This window comes from Crotalus tigris, unplaced genomic scaffold (genome assembly GCF_016545835.1).
Source record: "Crotalus tigris isolate CLP2741 ecotype Arizona unplaced genomic scaffold, ASM1654583v1 scf7180000023606.2106662, whole genome shotgun sequence".
Lineage (NCBI taxonomy): Eukaryota > Metazoa > Chordata > Lepidosauria > Squamata > Viperidae > Crotalus > Crotalus tigris.
Window position 1 is genome coordinate 701074 of NW_024100074.1, and position 14399 is coordinate 715472.

General features: G+C 39.1%; 1 protein-coding gene and 1 long non-coding RNA gene across 2 annotated transcripts in view; one reads left to right on the forward strand and one right to left on the reverse strand.

Moving 5' to 3' along the window:
* The window catches only part of LOC120297233, a 16152-nt gene extending 4543 nt beyond the window's left edge, over nt 1–11609 (reverse strand). The window contains exon 1 of the long non-coding RNA XR_005553738.1: nt 11476–11609. This is a non-coding gene — a long non-coding RNA (uncharacterized LOC120297233). The remainder of the gene's footprint in view (nt 1–11475) is intronic.
* A 130-nt stretch (nt 11610–11739) lies between these two features.
* Nucleotides 11740–14399, forward strand: part of NIPA2 (NIPA magnesium transporter 2) — a 72358-nt gene continuing 69698 nt past the window's right edge. The window contains exon 1 of the mRNA XM_039319624.1: nt 11740–12006. The gene's annotated coding sequence lies outside the window, so the exon portion shown is untranslated. The remainder of the gene's footprint in view (nt 12007–14399) is intronic.

Sequence of the window (14399 nt, forward strand, 5' to 3'; positions counted from 1 at the left end):
CTACACCCAATCAGAACACAGCCAAGCTCCCACCCAATCAGTTCATACCCCCACTGGCAGTTAAAAGGAAGAAATGGCTACGATCACACATTGCTCCTAGAAGCACGAAGCCAAAAACACCAGCCTGAAGATGACAAATGAGACTTTGTCGAAACGTCGCCAAGACACTTCCAATTTTACGTGGGAGAAAACCCGAACAACCAAAGACCTACATACAAATACCCGCGAAAACCTCAGAAAACATATATATATATATATAAAATACAAATTAAAAAAAATAATACAAATAAAATACGATCACCAGGAGAGTGTAGGTATAAAAATATACTTTACTAAAAAACCGCCGAGCTTTTGTTGGGGACTACCAACATCATCAGGGCTAAAAAAGCCAGTAAACAACAATGACTCAAGTAGGTTTGACTGACATTTGCACCCGGCTCTTGGACCGTGTCACTGGCCCTGGCCGGTCAATTTGTGTTCCAGATGTTTCTTTGTTACTCTCTTTGCGTTTCCTTCTATCCTTCTTCCGGATCACTCTTTCTCCTCCTCTATTACTAACACCCAAATGTATTAACACCCTTTCATCCTCTTTTCTTCTAATGGCATTAGCTCTCACTTCATTCCCCTTCCTGTTGTCTACTTCGGGGGTGTTTAATTCTCCTCTACCACTGCTGTAAATCTCACTGGGTTCTAGTTATTTCTTCGTGTTTCTTTTGACTGCAAATTGATGTTTTCCCTCTGTTCTATGTCCTCTTTTCTTTCCTCCTTATTCCTACGAGTAATGTTTATACAGGCGTTATATGTTTGGGCACTCATACACTCATCCCCCACTCTGGCGTTTTCTATGTCCACCATTTTCCGTTGTTTTGTTTACTGCGTGAGCGAGTGTTTATAATGTATAAACATTACTCGTAGGAATAAGGAGGAAAGAAAAGAGGACATAGAACAGAGGGAAAACATCGATTTGCAGTCAAAAGAAACACGAAGAAATAACTGGAACCCCAGTGAGATTTACAGCAGTGGTAGAGGAGAATTAAACACCCCCGAAGTAGACAACAGGAAGGGGAATGAAGTGAGAGCTAATGCCATTAGAAGAAAGGAGGATGAAAGTGTGTTAATAGATTTGGGTGTTAATAATGGAGCAGTAGGAGGAGTGATCCGGAAGAATGATAGAAGGAAACGCAAAGAGAGTAACAAAGAAACATCTGGAACACAAATTGACCGGTCAGGGCCAGTGACGCGGTCCAAGAGCCGGGTGCAAATGTCAGCCAAACCTATTTGAGTCATTGTTGTTTACTGGCTTTTTTAGCCCTGATGATGTTGGTAGTCCCCAACAAAAGCTCGGCAGTTTTTTAGTAAAGTATATTTTTATACCTAAACTCTCCTGGTGATCGTATTTTATTTGTATTATAAACATGCCCAGGAGTCGTATTTTTATGGATATCATTTTGCAGCTCCCAGTGTTTTGTTTTCGGTGGGAAATGTGTCCAAGTGGCTCTGAGTGGTTTGGGTTGCCTATCCCTGGGTTAGAAGAAAGGCATTAATATGGAGGAGAGAAAAATGTTTGAATCTCTTTGATTACTTGAAGAGGGTTCTGCTTGAGCTGTGATCCATTCAGTAGGTATCATGCATATCAGAGAAAATTCTGAATGCTTATAGCAATGGTGGTGAACCTATGGCACAGGTGCCAGAGGCACGGACGTCATCGCCCCAGCCCCAGCCCCATCATTCCCCGTAGCCCCCTCCTCACCAGCAGCCCCCCAGAGGAGAGTCGCCCTGGGCACAGCCTGCGCAGAGCAGCACAGCCAAGGACATGGCAGCTGGGCAGCGGAGACAAGACTCCGCCCTCGCACCCCATCACGCAGATGCTGCGGGGCGCGGACAGAGGGCATGGCCACCATGACGTTGCTGGGCTGCCTGGGCAGGCCGTAGAGGTAGTGGGTGGCCCTGCGGGCAGGAGAGGCAGGGGCAGAGTAGGGGCGAGGCGGTTTTTGGGCACTCGGTCTCTAAAAGGTTCACTATCACTGGCTTATAGCATTTTGTTCCAAGAAGTTGGTATGGGCTTTTAGCTCCTGCCCTTAATTAGTATTCATATTCATAATCAGTATTATTACTTAAAACTTTTCCAATCTTACTTTTTAAACAAAATATGCTTAACAGTCACACTTTATTCTAGCTTTTCGGTTTTGATGATTTCAGTTTTGTTTTCTTTGACATATTTAGGAACATGGTTTGACTTTTCTAGAAATTATCACAAATTACAGCTTATTATTTATGTCACTTTTCCCTTTGTGAAGAAATACTTAGCCTAGCATGTTGTATTAATGCACATTTAAAATTGTATACACATTTAAAATCTTCCAGCTATTCTTTATTGATTGAGGCATTTACTGGGACATCTTGGCTGGGATAACTAATATTTGTTTACAGTGTTAAGAAGGAAATTACTATCCTCCAAATAAAGCTTCAGGGCAAAACTGTATTTGTAAGCAGTGATACAATTTAGAGGTCGTTTTGGTTTATATGTAACATTAAAGAGTAGAATCTTGTTTTTACAAGTTAAAATGTTTTAGAAAAACTATTACAAAATCTTAATCTAAAACGATTAAACTATTAGATGACATCTACTAGCCAGCCAGCCCTAGCTATGGCAGCAGTTAATTGAGGACACTGTAACACATTGCACTAAACCACATATAAAGTAGTTAGTCTGGCTTTGGCTTCATTTGTATGAACTAGTCATCATAACTTATACAATAAACTTTGAAACAAACTGTGGGTATGTGCCCTGTACCATTCAAATTTCTTTGTGCTATTATTACTCTTCAGTAAAGCATTATAGATAGAGAAAACTTTTTGATAAGGATGACATATTATTTTGTTGTTTATAATTTTGGTTTTGAGTTTGATGCCTTTTAAGTTGAGACAGCCTTATAGCTAGATTCCGGAAAGTTGTAATGTATATATTGGCATTCCATATAATTTATATCTGTAGCTTCTAACTTTTTAGATTATACATACTGTATAGAAATACTTATTTTTGCTACTTATTTTAACAAATAGTATTCTTTTTCTCCCTTTTGATTTTCTCTCTAGAATTGTCATCAATAACGATGATGTTAGCACTGGACCTTACTTCCATTTCCTGATTTTTTAAATGTATTTTTTTGGTTAATATTTTGCTATTTTTTTAAAATGCAGTGATTAAATTATTAGAATTTTAGGTATGGTATTCCATACTGGGCAATAAATATGCTAGTAACTCTTGAACTTGGTCTTCCTTAAACCTCAACGTACCCTTATTAGGGTATTACCTGATTCATATACACTGGCTACATTGATCACATTCATCAGGAGTAAACCATACTTGCCTTGTTATGGGAAATATGAGCCTATCTTATACATAATACTACACAAATTAGATTGTTAAGGCAGAAAGAACTAAAAAAGCACATTTCCTGCAGTTAAGACTTCTGCATTATAATTTGTAGGCGGGTTGATGATAGAATTAAAACTTAAAGGAATTCTAACTCATGATTATTAACAAGTTTTAAATGATCTCTGTGGGAAGCAGTATACTACAATCACGTACAATCTTAAAGCATTTCATTATAAAGTATAATAATGTATGAAAGACTCTTAATTCTCTTGAGTAGCATATTCCAGAGTTTAAGTATATAACAGTTCTATACAAACACTTAGGCTCCCATAGTCAAATTGTATATTTCATTGAATTCTGAAGTGACCAGAAACTAACAGAACCTGTACATGATATAAACAGTTTTTCTGCCAATTTGAATATATTGATTATTCAAATCAATGTTCACTCTTATATTAAAATATGCATAAAGATGCCATGTTTAACTTTTACTATATAGAGCCTGGATTTACTTGTAAACAATTTTACAAGGTTAAAATTGTTTACTTAGGAATCCATTGAAACATAATTTACTGGAGCAGTGATGGTGGTGGTAAATTTTTGCAGAATTCATAAGAAGCTTTACAAAGACTAGAAATTCATACTAATTCCCGTTCAGAATAAGAAACAGAATGTAAACTGTATAAAGGAAGTAAGAAATGGTAAACCAAAGAAATTAAAGGCATGAGAAAAGAAAAAGAAAAACACACACAGCTATATAAACTATACCAGCACCATCCATTATATTTGTCAGTACCTTTCAACCGTTACTGAAAATGTTGCTTTTATCATGTTCATACATTGTTTCATACATTAACTTTTGCTCTTTGAATTTCCCTTTTCTCTTTCTTTTTGAGGATCTAATCAGCTCAACTAAAACTTCTCGATCATTTTTTTCCTTTCAACCCATTCGCTCTTCCTTTATGTTTTTTCTGAAATTCAGTCCTTTTTCATTCTATCTACATAAGCAAACCATCTCAGAATAGTTCTTTTGTGTTTCATCCATCTTGATTAAACATCCATCCTTCTTGATCACTTTTTTCTTTTTTTAATACATCCTTCTTAGGTACTCCATTTCTACTGTACTTACATATTTCCTAATATCAAACTTTCACTTCATTATGGCAAAGTGGACAGAAACAAACTTATATACCACCATATTTACCTCTTTCAACAAATATTCTTCATAACAGAAAATGTTGTCTGCTACTGTTCTACCAGCATCTGCAATCTAAAAATGTTTCCATTTCTCATTTTCTACCAATGTATCCAAATTCATCACTCAGTTTTTCACCATTTATGTATAAATGATCATCTTTTTGCTGTCAAACTTCCTTGATTACTATTTGTTAATATTAATTTTTATATCTATATTTGTCATTGTTTCGCACAATCTAACATTCATTCAACTCTTTCAAATTCTCAGCCAACAGCTTTGGATTATCTGCATACAAAAGTACGTTTATATTAAATACCACTGATGTACTCTAGCTTCACTACAAACCATTCTTCCACAAAAATATTAAACAACCAAGTGTTGTAGCTTCTATTTCATTCCTTAGTAATTAAACACTTGGAAAACATTCAATTTATTATGCATAATTGTCTTTCATCATCTACAGTATTCCATCACATTCAGCAATTAACTTTGAAATTATTTTTTTTTCAAATATGAACTAAGGGATTTATACTTTCATTAACATCCACAATAACCTCTGTGAGACAAATTCATATTTTCTGATATATATTTTGATTTAACTTTCACCTCTCTGTATGCATTGTTTAAGAATTACCATGGATGAGACATTACTCCACCCAAATAAAACAGTATATAAACCCAGAACAGGTATATTCCATGGTCCAGGTAGAGCAACAAACGACCCATTAATGTGAAAGGGCAGGGTGAAATGCTTAATAATTAAATAATAATTAATTGGTTCTTTTGTTATGCATTATTTATTACATGCTGCTTCCATCCAGAGAGACTCTTAAGAATCTTACATCCTTTTCTTCTAATAAGATGAAAATTACATAATATCACAAAAGGCCAAGTCTTAATAAAATTACAAAGAAAATGTTGGCCACTAAGGAATGACAAAACACTCAAACACAATCTAGAGTGATGGCCTCTACCTCATACCAGCTGCCCTCCCAAGTTTTTACAACTTTCCTAAAAAATCATTTTGATAGAGGCTAGCCTGATCTCAAGAAATAATCCTTTCCAAATGAACTGCAACTAAGAAAATCAATTCTTTGAATCCTGTAGATGATAGTCTTTAAGAGAAGAAACCTTCTCCTATTTTACTTGAACTTATTGGATGAGCAGAAGCTATTAGGAGTAAGTGGTCCTGAAGATATCTTAAGTCCTGAGCCATTAAGTACCTTAAATTGCAATCAGCATTTTGAATTGCACCTTGAAACCAGCTGGCAGCCAATGCAGCTAAATAAACTAGCAGCATAATTTGGAAGAAGTTTGGCACTCTCATAACTACCCAAGTAATTGTATTCTGAACTAGCTTAAGCTCCTGAATAGTCTTCTGGGACAGCTCCATGTAGACCCAATTGCAATAATCCAAATAGGTTGTATAAAGCATGAGTCTTAATGAACAGAACCTCCCACTACAAGAATAGTTATAGTTGGTCTATTAATTATGATTGACTAGTTTGCAATAAAGCAATTTATCAGAATCAAGTCCTTGCAGATTTTGCTATTATCTTGTCTATAATGTGTGCCTAAGTTGCTATAACAATTGATGACATAAGCATCAGCTTTACTCCATAAAGACTGGCTATCTTCATTTAGATCTATTAGTCCTCCTTTCTCCTTAGTTTCATAGTTATTCAACAAACCTTTTTTCCCTTTCATTTGTTTACTGCTTTTATATACCAAGTTCCAATCTTCTACATATGGTACCAGGTTTATATTCCATTAGAAATGGTTCAAGAAATGGCATTAATAATTAGTGCTCTATCTATATAGAGCTATTATAAAATTATTTATTTTGCAAGATTTCTATACCATCTCCACTGACAGACTGTTAAAAAAGATATAGGCTGCAATGCAAAATACATTGGAATTATCTTCAGTTGTTAATACTGTGATGAGAATTAAAATTAATATCGGTACATGTACGGTTGTTCTGAAAATGCCTCTTAGGCTCTTACTACCCCATATATCGTTTCCAAAAATTGTTTTGGTTGCTGATTGTATGGGTGTAAAAGAGAAAATTGCTTGATTTCATATACAGTGAACCAAAATTTTAATGAATTGGGAATAGGTGCTAATTATTCAAGAATTTCTACTGAGTCAGAATTGAGCACTGCAATATTTGCATAATAATGCAAACTAATTAAAAGTATGCTGCTTGTGTGATGTTATTAAACAAAATATATTGAAGAAACTTGTTAAGCTATACATGTAATGTTCAGATAAAAGTTTGGTAAAATGGGATTTCACTGGATACGACATTGCTTGGTAATAGTAATAGCCTGGATTAATCCTGAATATAATTCTATTGAAAATGAAATAAAGATGAAAGATGGAAACACTAGATTAAAATAGAAAAGAATGGACTACTTTAATATTTTTAAAGCAGACTTTAAATATGGCAGAAATGTTTGGAGAGTCAAATTTACATATGCTGTTGATCTGTATCTCTCACTACAGTTGTGAGTCTTAGATTCCTGCTTGAGGATAGCATTTTAATCCTTTGGAGTACAAATTAAATACTGTATAAATTATTAGGGGAAAATAATTTTAATAATCTTATGGATATTTTTCAGAAACACTAATTAGGAAATTTAACTCAATGACATGCCAACCCCAAGTGATTTGGCCTAAATATTAGCTTGATGCTATTTGAGCAGCATTTATTAAACATTTAGCAATGTTTTCCACACAATTTGTAACAGAAAACTATGGCCAATCTTGACTTTAGGGTATATGCAGTTGTATAGTGTGTGAACTTGCAAACAAGTATTTATTAAAATGTATATCCATTTACATGTAAATTACTTGTACACATCTTCTAAAACAGGCATGTTCAAACTGCCGGCCGGTGGGCCGGATGCGTCACACCAAACCGCGCCCACCCCATTGCCAGCAATGGGGGAAAAGTCCCAATACGTCATGTGACATCACATGACGCTGCGAGTTTGACATGCCTGTTCTAAAAGGTTTATAAAACTAAGGGTGTTAGCAGAAGTTAATTTATTTTTAAAAGATGTATTTGCTTTTGGGAGAACAGTTTTTATGTGGAGCCCTGTAACTTGAAACTAATTTGATCCTTCTTTTACATGTTGTGTAATCAGGGTGGATTTGATTTAAATCAAGTCGATTTAAATCATAATTTTAAAAAAGCAACTGTCATCTCTGTCCTGCAGTGGCTCCTCTGACCCGCTGTTGACTCACTGACAGTCCCATTCACTTTAATGGGACAGCTGGTGATGCAGCAGTGACAGAACAAGGTGAGGGATGTGGCGGGCAGCAGGTGAGTGGATGCCTACTAACAGGCGCGGCTATGATGGATCTGAAATGATAGGTGCTCTTTAAATGTAAGGACTCATTCTAGCTGGTAGTTAAAATCTTTAATATTATTTGCAAACAAAATGAAGGCTTCTTATTTAGAATAATAGGCTGTCAGGTTAGTAAAACAGCAATATCAGAACTGATTTTAGGTTAATAGGTTAATCAAACATACTGTGTTTCCCCGAAAATTAGACCTACATCAAAAATAAGAGCTATCCTGATTTTTGGGTTGGGCCTAATGTAAGCCCTACCCCACAAATAATCCCTAGTTAGGACCCTGCCCACTCCGTCCCACCTCGCTGCCGCAATGGGGCAAGACAGTGTGTTGCGCCGCTGCCGCCACGAGGCAAGGCAGTTGGGGGAGGGGGTGGAGCTGCTCCATGCACCCACACCTGCTTATTCAGCCCCCCCCCCAGCCAAGCCATTCCTTGCTCGGCGACCTTCCCTTTCACTCCCCTCCCAAGCCAGGCTACCATGCTATGGAGGATGAGCAGGATAGGCCTGGCCCCCCTCCGCTGTTTTGGAGCTGGGGGGAGTGACGGCGAAAGGCTCCGCTGCCACTGTTCACCGCTGGAGGGGCTTTCTTTGCGCTTCGCCCCACAGAATATTTGCCCAGTTGCAGCCATCACCTCCTACTCCACCAACTCTCCCGTGGCTTGCGCTGTGACCGGGCAGCACAAGCCTCCCCTGCCGCCTCCCTCCGCCAGCCCTGCGCTGCCACTGGAGAGAACGGGGAGGGCAGCAGCTCTGTGCAGCGATGCAGAGCAGAGAAGAGTACTTGCTTGCCTCCCTGCATCTCCCCGTGTTTCTCTTCTCTGTTTGGAAATGGCTGCCCTGTTTTCAGCCGTTTCTCCTCCTGGCGCTGCTGTAGAGTTTGATATACTACCGCCCAGCTCCTCTCTCTTCCCAAAAGCATTTCTTCACTAACCTTTCCAGCTCGGGCACATTTCTCTTCTGCTGCAGGGAAATGGAGTTTGTGGGACTAAAAAAACTTCAGTCAGACCTTCCAACTTCTCACGAAAAAAAAAAGACCTCGCGAGAAGTTGGAAGGTTTGGACTTTTTTAAGGGAGAGTTGGTGGAGGAGAAGGAGGCAGCTGTCATCGGGCAGATGATCTGTGGGGCAAAGTGCAAAGAAAACTCCTCCAGCAGTGCACAGTGGCAGCGGAGCTTTTTGCCGTCACTCCTCCCTGGCTCCAAAATGGCGGATGAGGGCCAGGCCTACCCCGCCCATCTTTCGTAGCATGGCAGTCTGGCTCGGAAGGGGAGTGAAAGGGAAGGTCGCCGAGCAAGGAATGGCCTGGCTGTGGGGCCCTGAAGTAACCAGGGTGCATGGGGCAGCTCCACCACCTCCACCTGCATCACCTCCTCGTGGTAGTTACACAATGTGCCACGTGGCCTCCTGCTTCGAGCAGTCACAGAAGTGGGCTGGCAGCCACGTGGGCACATGTTGGACAGGGTTATTGGTGCTGCCAATGTGAGGCGAGGCAGGTGTCACAAAAATATAAGTCATCCCCCCAAAATAAGACCTAATGCCTCTTTGGAGGCAAAAAATAATATAAGAATGGGTTTTACTTTTGGGGAAACACAATAGTTGGAAAAATACTGAAATTCTTTTATTTAATTAAAACACTTAGAGCCTGATACAGATGCATTTTTCTTCAAACAATCATACAGTTTGTAGCATACCTAGATTAGCAAAACAATGGGATAAAAGAATATTCTTTGACTTTGTTTTATGATTTATCTCATTGTTACTGTGAAATTGTGCGAATGCATAAATGCAGTGCATGTTATCTCAGCTTGCAAAGCTTGGATTCATTGAATGAGTTTACCAAAAATGTAAACATTGCAGAATATACAGCCTCATGCTACATAACTAAGCTCCAGTTCATGCTGAATAAACTAAATTATTGATGTATCTTAAATAGTAAACTATATTTAGATAGATTTTTACTCCAAAAGCATTTTATTAAAATAAATTTGATAAAAATCAAAAAAATCTGATTTTAATTTTAAAAAATCCAATTTGTTTAATTTTTTTAAAAAAATTATTATTATCCACCCTGTATGTAATGTTAAGGATGAGGTAGTGATGAAATAACATGCTTTAAATTAACATGCGGACACAAACAGTGGAATAGATGGGAACATGTGGATGTTATAGGCTTACTGCTTAAATGCCATTGTGTTGCAATATAGTTAGAACAAATAAATTTAAAAAGGACTATTTTATTAGTTTCCAAAATAATATGCATATAAATTTGTTAAATGCTCAGTAACTTTAGCTTTGCTTTAAAAAAATAGATATAGGGATGTTGTATTTGCCCTTTCAACTAGCAAATTAGCAAAGGCTATTAAGGTTTCTGACAATCTTATTTATTAATCTGTAAAATTTTAAAATAAAAAAAGATATTTCTAACTTGACTACTATTTTGACTTTTTTTTTAAATTTTGGCCTATTTGGCTGATGAGAAATCCTATGTAGAGGAACTAACAAACATTTCTTTATTTCCTTCATAGAACTTAACACTGTAATGTAACAACATGTTGTTGCTAGTTGCAAAGTCGTGTCTGACCCATCGCAACCCCATGGACAATGTTCCTCCAGGCCTTCCTGTCCTCTACCATCTTCTGGAGTCCATTTAAGCTCACGCCTATTGCTTCAGTGACTCCATCCAGCCACCTCATTCTCTGTCGTCCCTTTCTTCTATTGCTCTCAATCTTTCCCAGCATTAGGCTCTTCTCCAGTGAGTTCTTCCTTCTCATTAGGTGGCCAAAGTACTTGAGTTTCAACTTCAGGATCTGGCCTTGTAAAGAGCAGTCAGGGTTGATCTCTAGGACTGACCGGTTTGATCGCCTTGCAGTCCAGGGGACTCGCAGGAGTCTTCTCCAGCACCATAGTTCAAAGGCCTCAATTCTTTTGCACTCAGCCTTTCTTATGGTACAACTTTCGCAGCCATACATTGCAACTGGGAAAACCATGGCCTGGACTATACACACTTTTGTTGGCAGGGTGATGTCTCTGCTTTTTAGAATCCTGTCTAGATTTGCCATAGCTTTTCTCCCCAGGAGCAAGTGTCTTTTAATTTCTTGGATGCAGTCCCCATCTGTGGTGATCTTTGAGCCCAGGAAGATAAAATCTGTCACTACCTCCATTTCTTCCCCATCTATTTGTCACGAATTGAGAAGGCTGGATGCCATGATCTTGGTTTTCTTAATGTTGAGTTTCAAAGAATAACACATGTCATATTATGATTATGTTTTATCATAGAGAATAAAATACAAAACAGTAAAACAAACAAAATGAAACAAAAGAAGGAAAAGTAGTCAACAGATTGAGCTAAACATTACACGTCATATTAATTCAGAGACTGAAGGAGTTATTAGAAAACAACGTAATTCCAAGTTCAGGCAAGTTCAGGAAAGGCTCTAATCCTGAGTGCTTTTTCCGGCGCATAACCCTTTTTGTATATGGTACTAACTCCAGACTTGCGTTATAAGGCAAATTTTTACAGAGGGTCAGCCTACCACGCAAAGGTAAGTCTTCCTCAAAACATCCAGATGATGCCTCGTTTTATGGCTTTCACCGCTTTCAGGCAGAGCAACCACATCGGCTGCGGGAAAAGGGAGTTGCAGACAAGGCACACCGCGCGGTGCCAAAGGAGACCCACACCGCTTCCTCCCACGAAGCCCTCCTTTGGGAGGGAGAGGGCGGAGCAAACGGCACAGGGACTCTACCCGCGAGCACGCAGCTTCCGCCAAACCGGTTGTTTTTTCTCGCTCCGCCTTTTCCGGCCGCGGTCGGTGTGAGCAGGAGGAAGACCGGCGCGGGTTACTGGCAGCGCCCACGGAACGCGATGCGCAACCCCAGTAGTACCTGAAGGAGAATCTCCATGGCGACGGTGGGAGTTTGGGAAGGTTCCTCGGCTTTCTCGTCCACCGGCAGTGGTGGTGGAGACAATTGCCGTCCTTCCGCGGCTGCAGCGGCCGCAGTCCCTCTCGGAGCTCACGAGATGTGAGGACGATCGCTGTCGCTGAAGGGAACTTCGCCCCGAACAGGTGATTCCTTCTTCCTCATTTTCTTGCGGAAAAGAGAAGTAGTACCTCGGGAGGATGGTGCTGCGGGGAGTCGCCCGGCCGGCCTCGCAGCTTAAGCTCTTAGTGGTCTCGGTACGGTTCAGTCCTGGATCCCTGCTAATTGCTGCGACTTGAGAAATGCGCGCGTAGGAGACGCAGGGCACAAGTTAGAAGAGGCGCGCGGAGACCGCTGGGGAACTCAGACGGTGGCAGGTTTTTTTTTAAAGGGAGTACTACCTTTATTCGATCTGGGCTTCCAAGTGAGATGTTCAAACGTCAAGCTACCCTACTTTGGAATATTAGGAGGGTAATGGTCTGGGGGAGGTGGTTTCAGTCCCTTGATATATTAAAGTGGACTAGAGATATCTGGGCTTGAATTTTCTAGGTCCGCTGGAACTGAATTGCAGGTTTCAGCTGCACCTTCATGAATTGGAAGTTGGCTCTCCTTTTCTTTTTTTTTTTTTTGCTTCCTCTTCGAAGTATCACACAATTTTTTTTGCTGTTTGTAAATATACCGCGGTTGCAATATCCGGAACTAAACGCCCTTGAACTGAATTTGGTTTACAACATACAACAGGCACCATATAAATATCATACACAGAATAGCCCAAGACACACAATCTGCTAGAGAGAAGTTCCCTGAAGTGGGGCCCCAGCATGAAAGCTCGGATGACTAAACCTCTGGTTCCAGTGATCAACCCAGATTGGATCCTGAATTTGGTACACTTTTCAAGGACCAAGCATGAGATTGTGCAGTATCATGATAATCCTTTTGGGATTTAGCCATGTAAACTGTATAAAATTGTAAAGATCAAAGGACAAGAGAGCTGAAAAACTGATCTGCAAAGTTCAAAATTGTGTTAGATTTTTTTTCTTCTAGCTGATTTTGTTTTCATCAGAATATTTGAAATAACGTGGGTTGGTGGTACTGTGTGTTCCAAGATAGGGCATGATTTCATTTTTTATCGGTTTCCTTTCTTTTACTGCTGGCAAGATGCATGGACTTTCAGATTCCTATCTAATTTATATACCAGAGTTAGGGGGAAGGATACCAGGTAAAGGCTTACCTTGGAAGATAGTTGAAAATGACAAGCAGCCACATCAAGCCAGGACCAGGCTGTACATTGCTAGAGAGAGCTTCAAGGAGAGGACATGGACATCCGATCCATTGGTTGTGATAGGAATTAACCAAATGGGCAAACCGCTTGATCAAACTATCTCTGTAGACGTGAGAAACCTCTAGGGCATAAAAATTAAAGCCCTAGAATTTTCAGTCAGTTATGCTGAAGAACAATGCTGTTTTTGATTTGATTGATGGTTATTAGCAGGCTCATTTTACCTGTTGATTTCCCAGTAGTGTTGATACTCTTATATCCATATTGTATGAAACCATTGGGATAAATTATCTAGAACTTTAGAATGCATTTGCTTGCTTGATTTATGCTGCACCTTTTTATCCAAACAAGCATTCATGGTAAATTGTATGTTTGTATACTGAGCACACTCAATATTCTATTACAGAGGTCCCCAACCTTTTGGGCACCAGAGACCGGTTCTGTGGAGAGTGGTTTTTCCACGGACTGGAGGGTGCGTGGTTTTGTGTGCCGCCTGCATCTTGTGGATGGGGCTTTTCTTGTTTGTGCAAACTGGTTGCTGGCATGCCTCGGCCCAGTACTGGTTCACAGACCGGGGCTTGGGGACCCCATTCTATTAATAATTTGGGAGCAGTTTTCTTGGACTTGAATGAATGTATGGAAGCTTTGAGCATCTGAGGTTACACAAATTGAATTTAAATCCAGGTTAGTTTTAGAGATGGCTGATTTGCAATCCTCAAACTCTAAAAACCAGATATATAAATAGATTTTGCAGAACTATTGGGGAGACCAGATGAGTCTGAATAAAATAATACTGGAGTGGGTCAAAAAGGAGATTAGGATGCATTGATACATTACTGTGTCTGCAGTACATTGAGAAATAAAATAAAATTGCCTCAAAATAACAGATTGTCTTTACACATATCACAGTGCAATATTTGGAAATCAATATTGTGGGATGTCTGCAGATGTCCACTGTAGAAGGAATGATGGACAAACAAACTTCATTCCGGATACAGAGTTTGGGAATCTGAGTGAGTCACAAGGAATACCAACTTGATTACTGTTATAGATACACAAACTTTTGCCAGTTCTCAAATAATGAGTTCAGTTACCTAACAGAAATGTATTTCTCAAAGATATTTGATGAACTAAGACTTTCTACTTCAAGCTTTCCTTGTAAATCTGTACAAGTATTTTCTATATACTACCTTACTGATACTGTATTATAATAATTCTATAGATAGATTTTATAAATGGCATAAAATCAACTATAAAATC